The sequence below is a fragment of the Elephas maximus genome, chromosome 24 (assembly GCF_024166365.1).
Source record: "Elephas maximus indicus isolate mEleMax1 chromosome 24, mEleMax1 primary haplotype, whole genome shotgun sequence".
NCBI classification, from domain to species: Eukaryota; Metazoa; Chordata; class Mammalia; order Proboscidea; family Elephantidae; genus Elephas; species Elephas maximus.
Genome location: NC_064842.1, coordinates 24,751,655 through 24,765,590, shown reverse-complemented (window position 1 = coordinate 24,765,590; position 13,936 = coordinate 24,751,655).

The window sequence follows — 13,936 nt, the reverse complement described above, 5'->3', positions numbered from 1 at the left end:
AAGCTGACCCATTCCTGAGAAAAAGGTTACCCAGCCCAGTGCTGCTATTTAATGCTCTCCAATGGCCAGCTGATCATCTTATAGTAAAGCCCATCAGTCAGGAAGCTCTGCTGTGCACACAGAGCTTACAAGCACCTTTATATATGAACAGATAACTAACATTTGAGGAAAGTCTCTCCTGTGAAAAGCAGAAACCAACAAACAAATAATAAACAAGGAGATCAGAAGGAGCAGAGGCAATGCCGAAAGGAAAGAAAACTTCAAAGAAATTGTAATGAATCTACTCAGACATAAGAAAAGATATTAGACTGATGAAGGAAGAATAAAATGCTACAAATAAAGAATAGAGATCAAAGTCAAAGCTCTAGGAAATTAAAAGTACCGTAGCTAAAATTTCTGAAAAACAGCAAAACAGTTTTGGTGTTAAGACCAAGGAAAACACCTAGAAGTTAGAACATAGAGGTAAACGAATTGATAATAAGGAAAAAAAGGACAATCATTGTAGGTACAATCTAGGCAATACCCAAATAATAGACATTCTAGAATGAGAGAAAATAGACATTAGAGAGGAGGAAATAATTAATTATAGGGAAAATTTCCAAACTAGAGAACAGGATTCTTCAGATTGAAGTGGATCAATGAAATGTTTAGAATAATGAGCTGAATGAAAGACTCAAACAAGACACATTTGGGGACAGTTTTAAATATCAGATCATAAAAGTTCCCAAAGAGAAATGACAGATCTTATACAAAGGATCACCTCGAAAAGTGACACCAGAGTTCGATGTAAGGACATTTGAAACGAGAAATAGAATAACAGTAAATTAAATTAAAAAGCACATTGGATTTTAAAGATCTAGCATATAAGCCTGACTGCTAGAGTTCTGTAGCCAGGTAGGGGGAAGAAATGGAGAGGGGAAAGTTCAACATTTAGTGGGCGGGTTTCTGTTTTACTCTTGGGTTTCATTCCTATATTCTTCAGTGCCTGATCTCCTAACATCTGAGCCTCTCTGGTTCAACTTCTACAGAAATTGCTACTGCAAAGCCTGGAAGGTGTAGTTATCGTGGTGCCTCAGCTTCATAAGTCTTTCCAGTATTCTAAAGAACAAATCAACTTTCATATGTATAAGTGAGATATATATATATATATAGATGCCTTTCTTTGGTAAGTAATTTAGCATTTCTATATTTTCTTTCCATCTTCGTACATTGTGGTTCAGAATTACAGGTGTCTCCTAATTTAATAACAGATGAATTCAGTGTTTCTACCTCATGAAGAAGGCGGAAATATTGTGAAGTTGCCATCTTACACCAGAAGCTTTCTATAATCAACTTCAAAAAATGAGATTCTTATTAACAATCAAGATTCTTGATAAATATCACCTTTCAAAAAGTTTAAAATAGTATTCTTTAAAAGTGTTCTATATCCCCATATTCATGCTGGCTATTAATTTTATTCTAAGTATTAATCAGCATAGTAGGCAATGAATAGAATGTTGTCCGAATTAGCATACTGAAGAACAAAAAACCTTGAGAGCCAGAGTGGGAAGCACCTAATTCAGCTTTCCTAGTGAAACAGAGAAGACTTCCTAAAGGAACTGATATTTGACCTCCGTCTTTAAACATTTACCTACCTTTAAACAAAGGCATTTCAAGAAGAGGGATTTATATGTCACAAGAGAAGTGAAGCAAAAAGAAACCGCATGTTCGGTGAATGGTGAGAGATTTGGGAGGGCAAAAAGAGAAAATGCATGCTAAGGATTTTGAGAATAGCAAAACATTTACATAAATTCAAATAAGTTTTATTTTTATTAATGTTGACTCTAGCTTCTTTCTGGAGTTTTACATCTTCTTAGTGAATGATACATATGCTTAATGGTCTAGTTTCATAGAACCACCCAAGTCTACTTCAAGAAAGCCCTAACAGAGATTAATTTGAACTTCATAAGAACTCACTTAACCTGGAAAGGTAGAGGTATGAACCTCCTGGGAGCAAACCTCAAATAGTGATAAACGGGAGTCTTAACGAATGCCCCAGGCTTCCCGTCATCTAATGGGGCAAGGCATGTTCCATACAGTTCCTTGACGGATCCATGATGGGATGGAGCCTCATGGTAATCAGATTATCAAAACACATAGTTGTCTTCTCTTCCTTTTCCTTTCCACACCCCTGACCTCCCAAACATTTGCTCCCTGGCATCTCCTCGCCAACAAATTACCGGTACCCAGTTCCTTTCCTCACCTCTGCCTTTGTGGGAATCAAAATATGACATACACTTAACAAATGGTATGCCATTATTATTTACTGTTTCTATCAACATCTTTTGCAGGATCCAGTTCTTAGGTAACATACGTGAGTGTAATTGTGACCTTCTATCTAAAAAAAACAAGAGTGAAAATTACTACCACAAAATTTTTTAACTTAGCATTGATTTCTTACATTGATTTTTTAGACGGCATTGATTACTTATGTTTTGGAAAACATGTTTAAAGGAAGAGGACTAACCCAAAAAACCCAGACATTAATCCCAGATTTTGTACTTTCTAGCAGGGAGACGATATAAAAGTCATTTTACCTGTCTAAGCCTCCATTTCCTGATTTACTGAAGTGAAGAAGTTGATGCGGAAGGTTATTCCAAGTCATTGATTTTATGACCCATGACATTAAAAGAAGCAGACCTGCTTTAGACAGAGCTGTCAGCTGGACATGTTGCCAGGTGGACTGCTTTTGGAGCACTGCCTGCACCTGAGACCTGCCATCTTCAGGCCTGGAACAACTCCTCACCGGCACCCAATCCAAACCTGCCCTTTGCCTCAGAGGCCCATGTCTTCTGAAGGCTGTAACTGCTTCTAAAAGTGATAAATAACTAATATAACAAAGTAAATCATATTAATGGGAAATGAAATATGTAGAACAAGCCCACAAGTCCCAGGCAGACCCCAGGCTCCTCCCCCTTTCTTATACAATCCTCCGAGGTAACACACATGAATGTGAGCTTGACCTTCTCCATACAGGTCATCTGACTTTGAGTTATTGCTCAACAGCGACTCCAAAGACGAAGTTCTGAGCCAAAGGGAGGAGGATACTGAGAGGTGAAGTGGTGCTCCTTGCAGGAAAGGCTTTACTGCACTTTCCAAACCATCCCACGGAACTGGTTGCCAATTTGGCTACACTGAGGACAGGCTCTGACAAAAAGCATTAAAATGAGAAAGTAAAATAGTTCCTTTGTTCGGAGTCTAGAAACGCTGAAAGGAAATTCCTGTTCACAGCAGGTGATTAAACAAGCTTTATTAGAGGCCATTATGTGGAGAGTCACTGGTGCTGCTCTGTTGCAATAAAATACTTCGTTTAACTTTTTTTATTATTTTTTAACTTCCAAATAGTATTAACTAGATTTATCAACAATTTGGTAAATCCAAACTAGTGGTCAAAGTCCTACAAGGACACTTTTTACAACCTATTCTCTAGAGCAGTAAAATTCAACTGCCAAATCCCTGTAAGACAGAGGAGAGTGCATTTGGGTCTCAGGGGACTGGCCAGGTACCTTGAAGTGTCCAACAGTAAGCATGAAATGTCTTCCAAACCTCTCCTTCAGTACAAAAATTGATATGGATTTTCCCTTTCACTCAGTAATGTATCTAAACTTATTTTAAGTTCAACATAATGTATGAAATTGTTTATTAATTAGTTCAACTACCCCATCAAAATTTAAGGAAGAAAAATAACATCTAGATTTTTATTTCCTATTCCTCTTTTTTTTTTTTTTATTCCTATACTTTTTTATCGATTTACTGGGCAAAATAGGAATGTTTCTCTTTCTTCTTGTGACACTTCTAAACTGTTCTTGTGTCATGTATTCAACCTGGGAGGCAGTCTTCTCCCATTACTAATGAAGCATATTTTTTGTGTATCTGAATTTCTATACCTTGTCTAAACGTGAAATTCCTGTGTCAACACCATTGTCCTTGCCAGTGAAACCAAAGGATCTAAATTAACTGTCTATCAAGTGAAACTAGAAGAAAGGGGATATTGTCTTCTGGCTTTTAGGCTTCATCACTTTTAAATGTTTAGTATTTGTCTTACGTATCTAGTGCTGCTATAAGAGAAATATCGCAAGCAGATGACTTTAACAAAGAGAAATTTATTCTTTCACAGCTTAGGAGGCTAGAAGTTCGGATTCGGGCACCAGCTCTAGGAGAAGGCTTTCTCTCTCTGCTGGCCCTGGGGGAAGGCCCTTGTGCCTGGCTCCTTGTGATCTTCATGTGGCATGTCATCCATCTTCCCCCATCTTGCCTTGCTTCATTTGCTCCTTTTATATCTCAGAAGAGACCGACTTAAGACACGCCCTACGCTAATAACGCCTCATTAACATAACAAAGAACCAATTCCCAAGTGGGATCATAGCCACAGGTATAGTGGTTAGGATTTATAACACATGTTTTGGGGGAACACAATTGAATCTGTAACAGTATTACTGACCACACCCACTGAACAAGCCCAGGAATTTTATTTTGCACCTGGAATCTGAACTGTCACAATATCTTGGGCAGGGGTCAAAGTGTGCAAAATGTGCAAAGACAGAAACATTCATTTCTCTCCCTATATTCCTTTCATTTCCTTCTGTAACACAAACCCATTCTTCTACTTCACAAACGCATCCTTTTACACTGTATTTTCACAAACCCATCAGAGCACATTTTGGTAATCTTGTTTCTACCCCACATTTTCCTGTGTGATAGACAATATCATTGTTACATAGAATTAGAGCCTTTTTAGCTACTCTCTGAATTTAGTATTTTAGAAATAATTTCCTTGCCTAGGCGTTAACGACTCTGCTCAGGGATGAATTACCCAATAAGCGAAGTATGCAGGGCTTACTTGTGCTTACTTACTAATCTGTAGTGCACAATTTCACCTGTTTTTCATCACATCAAGTTTGTGGTAAAAACAGGTGAAATTGTGCACTGCAGATGTGTAAGAAAACACAAGGAGGCCCATGTGTACCTTGCTTAATGTGTGCCCTTGCATACCTTGCTTAGTGGTTAATCTGCCCCTGACTCTGCTATACATAAATTCTGTAGGTTTGATGGCAAAAACATGCCAAGTGCTTTGGGTATCGCAAGAAGAAAACCCCTATATAAATGTCTGCTACGATTTCCATTATAGAATGAAGACACGTCAGGGTATGTTTTATTGGCCCATCTATAAATGACTTGAGTGGTACAGATATTTGGCTGGAAGCCCTGTTTCTTGCAAGCCCAAAGGTGTGGGTTAATGGAGCAATTAAACATACTTTCATATCCCAGGGCTGTAATAGTATTAGCGAAACATAAGTGAACGACACCAAAAGGAAAGAAAACTGTAAATATAGAGGAAGAACAAGATGGACTTCTGTGACAGAATTTCAAACAGTTGGCATTTTATGGGGCACCAGAATGGATATTTTTAAATCTTTCTTTCATAAAATAGGTATCTTGTTTTACTGACACTATGGAAATGTAAAGTAGAGAAACTGTCCTCCAAAGAAGCAGACATTAGGTCATATGCAAGAATAGCAGTCAAAAAGCATTTAAGGAATGTTAGGAACCATTGATGTAGTAAGACTAAACCAAAAAAACCAAACCCATTGCTGTTGAGTCGATTCCGAGTCATAGCAACCCTACAGGACAGAGTAGAACCGCCCCACAGAGTTTCCAAGGAGCACCTGGTCGTTTCAAACTGCTGACCTTTTGGTTAACAGCCGTAGCACTTAACCACCAGGGTTCCCATAATAAGATTAGAGCTTGTAAAATAAATGCAAGTGCTGACTGAGAACACTATCAGCCTTGGTTATCTTTGTATTTCTAGCGTATTGCACATGCTCGCAGTGTAGTATTTGTTCGGTAAACGTTTACCAAAGTAATATGAAGATAGGGTGTATTGAATTCCTTGTTCCCTGCCCAGGTATAAGAAAGAAGGACTAAAGAAGGAAGGAAGAAAGGAAAGACAGAAGGAAGAAATGGGGGAAGGAAAGAAAGAAGGATCAATAAAAGGGAAGGTCAAAAGAGTACCTTTATTTCGACAAAGCTAAGTTCGAGGATAAAGTTCAGTTGTAGATCTAGGCACTCTGACCTCACTAGCATCTACTTCCAGTAGTCTCACCTTCTTCTTTGCCTCTTTCTTTCCTAGTCAGCCTGATTCCTTTGCGCTCATGTTTTCGCCATCCGTGCTCTAACTTCTTAGCTACCACACCTGGGAAGCTGAGAGTCGGTACAAATAAATACCTAACCGTAAAATTGCATAGTGTTTATCTTACGTTAGACCTCAAAGCAATCCGTAAAACTTTTACTTCATTATTTTTATCTTCTCCGATTCCTCAGTGACTTTCCCAAAGCTCCCTATTTTTGACTCCTCACCCTACACTGCATATTCAAATCCTCCCCTCCATGCTATCAGTGGATGTTTGCCTCCTACTTCACATGCGTTCAGTTTGGTCATGATGCATGATTTCTCACCATATCCACCTCGTCAACTACAAATGTGTGTATGTGTGTGTGTGTGTGTGTGTGTGTATGTAATTCTTGGCCCAAGAATTGGTCAGTTCTAGAGGAATTCTGTATCCAAAGGAAACACGATTTTTACATCAAAAACACTGAAGAGCAATAGAAGTCCATGCTAAATTCGCTAGAGGAAGTAATAACAGGATTCTACAAATAGCAAGATTCCCTAAAACTTCCCTAAATTCCCAGATTCTCTTCTCTGGTTCTCTGAAACAAAGTTAGCCTGTGCCTTCCTCACTTAGATGTGTTGCGACTCCCTCCCCTGAATTAACGCCATACCTGTCCTCATATAACTCAATTTAGTTCATGGAGACCTTGGCCCATCTGTCACCACAAAGGTTCCCTGAGGCAAGTGATAGAATGAGCAAAGAAAGGCTCCTTCTTAGAATAGAACGAGGGTGATGAGATGCTATAAGTACTTATGTTTCTACATCTACGCATATCTGTGTTCTCTGTCTTCTAGCTCTGGAAGAAAATTATGCCAGCTAGTTTCAACCAACCTTACCCTTGACCACATGCCTTTCCATCTCCAATAAATAACTCCATCAGGACTCCTCCTGTCAACCCTTATATTCAGAATATATAAAGAAATCTTTAAACTCAGTAATAAGAAAAATAAAACAGTTCTAAAAAATTGGCAAAATAATTGAATTGACACTGCATCAAAGAAGATATACTGAGGGCAAATATGTACATGAAAATACGCTCAACCCCAATGAAATGAAAATTAAAACTACTGTGAGATACTAGTGTACACCTATGACAATGGCCAGCGTTAAAAAGACTGACCATACCAAGGTCAGAGCAGATGTGAAGAAACTGAGCTCTCATACACTGCTGGTGAAATGTAACATGGTACAGCTGGGCAGTTTCTTAAAACCTTAAGCATACACATTCTATATAACCAAGCCAGTTCCTTCCTAGGTATTTAACTTAGAGAAATAAAGGCATATGTCCATAAGAAGACTTGTACACAAATGCTCAGAGACACTTTGTTTGTAATAGCCCAAACTTGGAAATAACCCAAATCCCTGTCAACAGGTGAATGGACAAACAGACTAGCTACTCAGCAATAAAAAAAAAAAAAAAAAAGGAATTAGCTACTTATAAATGTTAGAGTATTGATAAATCTCAAAATATTTTCCTGGATGAAAGAAGTCAGAACAAGCCCACCCACTCACACCCACACACACACACACAAAGAGTACATACTGTGCGATTCTATTTTCACAAAATTATAGATAACACAAACTAATCTATAGTGACAAAAAGCAGATCAGTGGTTGCCTGGGGGTGGTGGTAGGTGAGGAATGCATTATAAAGGGGCAAGAGGAAACATTTGAGAGGACGGATAAATTCGTTGTCTTGATTATGGTTATGTCTCTCTTGATAGATGATAGATAGATGGGCAGATAGATAGGTATCTTGTAAAATTGTATACTTTAAATATGTACACTTTATTGTGTATCAATTATACCTCAATAAATGTATTAAAATTCTGTGCACTTGTTTCTTGTTTATTTATTGACCCATTTTGATCTTATTTCTAGCCATGTCACTTTAGGGAAATAGCTTCATTAAGTTATTCATTAATGTTTGAATCGCCAAAAGCAAACATAAAACATAAATCCTTACTTTACTAGACGCCTCTGGTGCATTTGATACTTGTGATGAATCCCATGTCTTGAATTCCTGAGCTCCACTGGCTTCTGTGACACTGTAGTCCCTTGCTTTCTTCTGTATGTACTCTCTCTTCTGATTCCTGAACTGTGGTTATTTTCTAGGATTCCACTAACAGATCACCTCAGTCTCAACAATCTTCCTGAGTATTGTCCTTGGCTCTCATTGTTCCAACCATATGCTGATGACCCCCTCATCTACATCCCTAGCTTGAGAACTACTCTAATCTTCAGAGTTTTGCTTTCAAATGCTTAGGGGACATCTCCATTTTCACCACCCCCAGGAAAAAAAAAACTTAATGCAGCCAATTAAAACTGAACTCACCACCTCCATATTTAAACAAAGCCATCCTCCACCACTAACAGCCTCAGTTTGAAACCCACCTGTCACCCAGGAATCACCCCTGAGTTTTCCTTTCACCTCACTACACAGATCCAGTTAATCACTAAGCTCTGCCAAATTTCCATTCTGTACATTCTCTCTATATTTATCACTGATACATTCATACCCTCCTCTTCTCTATACTATTATCACCCTATATCCGTTCCTCATCATTTCTTGTTTATGTTACAGAATCAGCCTCCTAAGTAACCCCTCTGCTTCCAGTCATGTCTTCTTCAAACTCATCTTTTACACCATGGCTGCCCATTTTCACTCTCCTGCTGAAAACCCTTCCGTGGCTCTCTATATAAGAGACAAGGTGAAACCCGAACACTCTATTATGGTAATCAAGGTATAAAATCTCCAGAAGTCCTGCTCTTATCTACCCTGGTAGCAAACATCTACATTTGCTTTCTGCTGCAAACACTCCACTCTGGCAGCTTTTAGTTCCACACATACACCATGCTGCATGTTGCCAACCCAAGCCAGTGCCGTCGAGTCGATTGAGTGCATATTGCCAGCAGGTCATTATTCCCATTGTCCTTCCTACCTGTAACGCTTTCTTTTTCTACTTCTCTGAGTAACTTCTGTTTCTCTGTTCAGAATTAGAAGAGGCTTTAGCTACTCCAGGAAACCCTGGTGGCATCGTGGTTAAGTGCTACAGCTGCTAACCAAAGGGTCGGCAGTTCGAATCTGCCAGGCGCTCCTTGGAAACTCTATGGGGCAGCTCTACTCTGTCCTATAGCGTGTCTATGAGTCAGAATCGACTCAGCGGCACTGGGTTTTGGGTTTTTAGCTACTCCATGGAGCCTTGCTTTATTACTAACCACCTCAGCCACACCACACTCACTCTCGTTGGGCTCAGTAGCCGTTTCAGTGCTCCCCAAGTACCCAAGTTTGAGCTAAGTCACTCTACTCGTTATTTCATTGTGTTATAACCAATTGTTCCATTGGGATTTCAATTTATTTTATTCTTAGTATCTACTTTTTTTTTTTTTTTACCATGGTACTATGGTAATAAATTTACAATAAATTATTCATTAAACACCCTTTCAAATCAACCATCTCCATTTCTAAGGGATGATTTAAGAGATTGAAACTTAAAGAGGATAATTAAATAACTTAATCAGCTGTCATGTGGGATATAGTAAATTTGAACTCTTGTCTTAGGAGCCCTGACAGTGCAGTGGTTAAGGCCTACAGCAAGCTACGGTGGCTAACCAAAAGGTTGACATTTCAAATTCACCAGCTGCTCCTTGGAAACCATATGGGGCAGTTCTACTCTGATCTGTAGGATCAGACTCAACGGAACAAGTACACTATATAACTACCATGCCTAAGCTGTTAATCACTGCTGTATAGTCTGTCTCTCCTTCTGTCTCTTCTTCCCTCCTCCTCTCCTTCCCTCTTTCCCTTTCTTTTAAGGCACAAATTGCATGCTCATTTTAGTATCCCCAGGAATAGTGCTGGGCATAGCTGATATTCAACAAACATTTGTCTATTAAATGAATGACTTCTGACATTTAATTCAATTTCTTTCAGTGTACCATTTATTGGCCATTAAAGTAATATTGGGGAAAAAAATAACTTTTTAGTAGGAACAATTCTGAAAATTCATCTGGTCCAATTTGGTCAAAGTTTCATATCAAGAAATCAATATGTCTGGTAAATTTCATTCTCTACTGACTCCATTCACTCATCAACCTTAAAAATGGAGCAATATGGCACTGAATATTATGAAGAAATCACGAATAAAATACATGCTAAAAATTGGGAAGAGACCAGTAATATAATGAGTTTCTGGTTGAGTACAGCATGAAAATGAGGCTGGTTATAGAATCTGAGAAACAAACGTGGAAATGTTGGGAAAACTTAAAGCCTAAATCTCTTAAGGAGAAACTTAAAGGTATATCAAACTTAAACAAAGTTAAAAAACAAAACAAAACAAAAAAAAAACCTGAGTCTATGTGAAAGAATGACACAGATGATGTCTAATGCAAAAAAAAAAAAAAAAGCCACAGAAAACCAGTTGCTGTTGAATTGACTCCTGTGGATCCCATATGTATCAGAGTAGAACACGGCTCCCTAGAGTTTTCAACAGCTTTCTTTTTTTTTTTAATTGTACTTTAGGTGAAGGTTTACAGAACAAACTAACTTCTCATTAAACAGTACACATTTTGTTTTATGTCATTGGTTAACAACCCCACAACATGTCAACACTCTCCCTTCTGGACCTTGGGTACCCTATTACCAGGTTTCCTGTCCCCTCCTGCATTCTAGTCCTTCCGCTGGGCTGCTGTGCCCTTTTAGTCTCTTTTTGTTTTATGGGCCTGTCTAATCTTTGGCTGAAGGGTGAAACTCAGAAGTGACTTCATTACTGAGCTAAACGGGTATCCAGGGGCCATATTCTCAGGGTTTCTCCAGTCTCTGTCAGGCCGGTAAGTCTGGTCTTTTTTTGTCAGAATTTTGTTCTACATTTTTCTCCAGCCCTGTCTGGGACCCTCTATTGTGATCCCTGTCAGAGCAGCCAATAGTGATAGCTGGGCGCCATCTAGTTGTACTGGACTCAGTCTGGTGGAGGTCATGGTAGTTGTGGTCCATTAGTCCTTTGGACTAATCTTTCCCTTGTATCTTTAGTTTTCTTCATTCTCCCTTGCTCCTGAAAAGATGAGACCAGTGGAGTATCTTAGATGGCCACTCACAGGCTTTTAAGACCCCAGACAATAGTCACCAAAGTAGAATGAAGAACATTTTCTTTATAAACTATGTTATGCCAATTGAGCTAGATGTTCCCCAAGACCATGGTCCCCACAGCCCTCAGCCCAGCAATTCAGTCCCTCAGGGAGTTTGGATGTGTCCATGGAGCTTCATGACACTGCCTTGTACAAGTTGTTCTGGCTTCCCCAGTATTGTGTACTGTCTTACCCTTCACCAGAGTTACCACTTATCATCTATTTAGTGTTTTTCCATCCCCTCCTCTCCCCTCCTTTGTAGTCATCAAAGATTGTTTCCTCTTGTGAGTAAACCTTTTCATGAGTTTTTATAGTAGTGGTCTCATACAATATTTGCCTATTTGTGACTGACTTATTTCATTCAGCATGATGCCCTCCAGACTCATTCATGTTATGAAATACTTCTCAGATTTGTCATTGTTCTTTCTCCTTGTGTAGTACTCCATCGTGCACATGCACCATAGTTGTTTATCCATTCATCTGTTGATGGGCATCTAGGTTGTTTCCATCTTTTTGCTATTGAGAGTAATGCTGCAGTGAACACGGACGTACATATGTCTATTCACATGACGACTCTTATTTCTCCAGGGTATATCCCTAGGAGTGGGATTGCTGGATCATATGGTATTTCCATTTCTAGCTTTCTAAAGAAGCATCAAATGGTTTTCCAAAATGGTTGTATCATTTTGCATTCCCACCACCAGTGCATAAGTGTTCCCATCTCCCTGCAGCCTCTCCAATATTTGTTATTTCCTGTTTTTTGATTCATACCAGTAATCCTGGGGTGAGATAGTATCTCATTGTGGTTTTAGATTTGCATTTCTGTAATGGCTACTGATCAAGAGCATTTCCTCACGTGTCTGTTAGTCACTTGAATGTCTCCTTTGGTGAAGTGTCTTTTCATTTCCTTTGTCCCCATTTTCTCATTGGATTATTTGTCTTTTTATTGTAGAAGTGTTGGATTTTCCTGTAGATTTCAGAGATTAGACCTTTGTCAGATTTGTAATACCAACATTTTTTTCCCAGTCTGTGAGTTCTCTTTTTACTCTTTTGGTGAAGTCTTTTGACTGAGCATTAAGTGTTTAAGTTTTAGAAGATCCCAGTTATCTAGCTTATCTTCTGGAGTTTTTGTGCTGTTAGTTATGGTTTGTATCCTGCTAGTGCTGTGTATTAGGGCCTCTAGCATTGTTTCTATTTTCTCTTCTATGACCTTTATAGTTTTTAGTTTTATTTTTAGGCCTTTGATCCATTTTCAATTAGTTTTTGTGTATGGTGTGAGGTATGGGTCCTGTTTTATTTATTTTTTTGCGTATGGACATCCAGCTTTGCCAACACCATTTGTTAAAAAGGCTGTCTTTTCCACATTTAAAGAACTTTGAGCCCTTGTGGAAGATCAGGTGACCATAGGTGGATGGATATACATCTAGGTTATCAATTCTGTTCCATTGGCCAATGTATCTGTTGTACTAGTACCGGGCTGTTTTGACTACCATAGCTGTATAGTAGATTCTGAGGTCAGGTAGTGGGAGTCCTCCTACTCTACTCTTCTTCAATAGTGCTTTACTTATCTGGGGCGTCTTCCCTTTCCATATGAAGTTAAGATTAATTTTTTCCATCTCTTTAAAGAATGTTGTTTGTGTTTGGATTGGGATTGCACTGAACTTGTAAATTGCTTTGGGTGGAATTGTCATTTTCACAATGTTGAGTCTATCCATGAGCATGGTATGTTTTTCCATTTATGTAGCTCTCTTTTGGTTTCTTGCAATAGTGTTTTGTAGTTTTCTTTGTATAGTTAGATTTATTCCTAAGTTTTTTTTTTTTGGAAACCCTGGTGGCGTAGTGGTTAAGTGCTATGCCTGCTAACCAAGGGGTCCACAGTTCAAATCCACCAGGCACTCCCTGGAAACTCTATTAGGCAGTTCTACTCTGTCCCATAGGGTCGCTATGAGTCGGAATTGACTCAACAGCACTGAGTTTTTTGGGGTATTTTTCTGGATTTCCTTTTCATCACTGTCTTTGTTGGTACATAAAAATCCAACTTATTTTTGTATGTTTACCTTGTGTCCTGCTACTCTGCTGAATCTTTCTATTAGTTCCAGGAGTCGTCTCATGGAGTTTTTTTTTGTTTTTCTATGTATAGTATCATAACATATCATCTGCAAATAGTGACAGTTTTACTTTTTCCTTATCAGTTTGGATGCCCTTTATTTCTTTTTCTTGCCTTACTGCTCTGGCTAGGACTTCCAGCACAATGTTAAATAGAAGTGGTGATAAAGGGCATCACTGTCTTGCTCCTGTTCTCAGGGGGAGTGTTTTCAGCCTCTCTCCATTAAGAATGATGTTGGCTGTTGGTTTTGTACAGATGCCCTTTATTATGTTGAGGAATTTCCCTTCTATGACTATTTTATTGAGAGTTTTTATCAAGAATGGGTGTTGGACTTTATCAAATGCCTTTTCTGAGTCAATTAAGATGATCATGTGATTCTTTTCTTTCCTTTTATTTATGTGGTGGAGTATGTTGATTAATTTTCTAATGTTGGACCATTCTTGCATATCTGGTATGAATCCTACTTTGTCATGGTGTATTATTTTTTTGATAACAA